At 37.9% G+C, this 2,179-nt stretch overlaps 1 protein-coding gene across 12 annotated transcripts in view; it reads right to left on the bottom strand.

Annotated features, from left to right (window-relative positions):
* Map7d2 (MAP7 domain containing 2) overlaps positions 1-2,179 on the bottom strand; it is a 186,321-nt gene that overhangs the window by 35,748 nt on the left and 148,394 nt on the right. The window lies entirely within an intron of this gene.

Below are 2,179 nucleotides of genomic sequence, written 5' to 3'. Positions count from 1 at the left end.
GAACTTAACAAAAAAAGGGGACACAGACGAATGTCCATTTTGTATCTGTGTATTCAGGGTGGTTAGGATAGATATATTGTTACATTGTCTTAATGAATAGAGGGATTTGTTCTAGTGGTGTTTGTGAATGGGATGTCAAGTCTTCATCTTGTACAGCAATTAACCACTGGGAAGAATGTATGCAATGTGTTGATTGTTGAAACTGTCCTATCAATTTTATATGAAACTGTCTCATTGCTATTTGTTTCTCAATAAAATTACGGAAAAAAAGAAAGTATTTGTTTCTTTGATCTCTCAACTCATTCACACATGTTGAACATCCCAAATCTACAATGTTCCAAATTCAAAAAGTTTGGAGTGTTACACTGGACACAGATGTGTAAATATCACATTGGCTCCCTAGTGTGAGAAACTGAAAGAGGCAATAAAGACCAAAATGTACAATAGATGTTATGAATTGCAAAGAAAGGAAGGAAAGGAAAGAAAAAACATTTAAAAAAGGATAAAAACAAAAAGCTTTGCAAATGGAAAGAAAAAATGTTTTAAAAAGGATAAAAATAAAAAGCTTTGTAAATAAGGAGGAGAAGAAAAGTTGAAGGGAAGAAAGGGGATTGGGGGAAAAAGGAACCAAAATATATTGTGTACATGTACAAATTCCCTATAATGAAATATGGTCATTATCTATATCTAAAATGTTCCAATAGACTGAATTTTTTAAAAAGTTTCACATTCCAGACAGATCAAGGATCCTCAACCATTAATCTCTAGGCAATAATTCTAAAATCTGAAAAACTATAAAATGGGAGACAGTTCTGATCCCAAGCAGTTTGAATGGACTAAGGCCCACAAGGAACACCTGCTGATCAACAAGAAATCAAGACAGTCCCCACCCTAAGGCAATGTGGTAGGAGACTATTAAGTGAACATGAAGTGTGGATACAGCATAATATGGCATGGGTCAACGCAGTGTGTCCTCTTACTTCATGTAGGACTCTGCTTAAACATCACCTCCTCAAAGAAGCCTTTCCTGCCCATTTTATCTAGCTACTCCCCTTCTACCATCTTGTTATCTGCTTTGCTTTAATTTTTTAGTACAACATTTATCACCACCTGAAGTTGTGCTTGCTGTTCATGGTCACCCAAGCTCCATGAAGGGAGGGACATTTTCCATATTCACCACTGCATCCTTAGCCCTTAGAAGAGTGCTGGATACACAGCAGGTGCCGTGTAAGTACTTTTGGAGGAAATGAATGATGGAGATAAGCATGCTGCTATGTGAGCAGAGAGAAAGGAGGGCGCCAAATGAGCTGAGTCCTGGGATGAGCAACCCCTTAGACTGGACTGTACTGTTCTCCACCACGTACCTGACTCCTTCCCACCTCACTTTAGGTTCTTTAAAGTAAAGACTATTCCCATTCATTTTGGGATTTTCTGAGGCATTTGGCACAGCATCTTGCATTCAGTTATCCTGCAAATATTTAAAGCATCAACTATGTGCCTATTATTTTAGAGTGTAAAATAATGTTTTTTCTAAATTGAATTGGTCTTGGATTCTATTCAAGTTTCTGAACACAGAAGACTTTTACATAAAATGGTTGCAGAAACACAATTTTAAGATTTTCAACTTCAAAGAAATAGCACATAGCCATTTGTGAGCTTGCTTCCAAGAACCTAATTTTCATTTCTACAGAAGGCAAGAACTCCTTTATCTTAGTGAAATTTACAACAATAATGTAACTTGCAAGTTACTATCTGTGTAAGTACAACTAGTCAATATCCAGGAAAAGAGAAAATAAAAGCTGGAAAAGTCCCAGTATAAACTAAACTTTTCTATTAGTGTAAACATTCCAAATGCATACCAGAATAGGGACACATAGATAGAAGCTGAAAAGGCTCAGAAAGTGCAAGGTCCTGAGTTCTACCCCCAATACCACACAGAGAGAGAGAGAGAGAGAGAGAGAGAGAGAGAGAGAGAGAGAGAGAGAGAGAGGAGAGAGAGACCAGAGATCTATTAACCAGATTTTTGAGGCCAGGGAGATAGCTCTGCAGCATAAACACTAAACACCTGCCTGGCAAGCTCAAAGTCCTCAGTTTGATCTCGATATCTCTCTCTCTCTCTCTCTCTCTCTCTCTCTCTCTCTCTCTCTCACACACACACACACACACACACACACACACA

This window comes from Octodon degus, unplaced genomic scaffold, assembly GCF_000260255.1.
Source record: "Octodon degus isolate 3935 unplaced genomic scaffold, OctDeg1.0 scaffold00010, whole genome shotgun sequence".
Classification (NCBI taxonomy): Eukaryota; Metazoa; Chordata; class Mammalia; order Rodentia; family Octodontidae; genus Octodon; species Octodon degus.
Note: the sequence above shows the minus strand (reverse complement) of the source record. Positions and strands in the feature narration are given on the sequence as shown.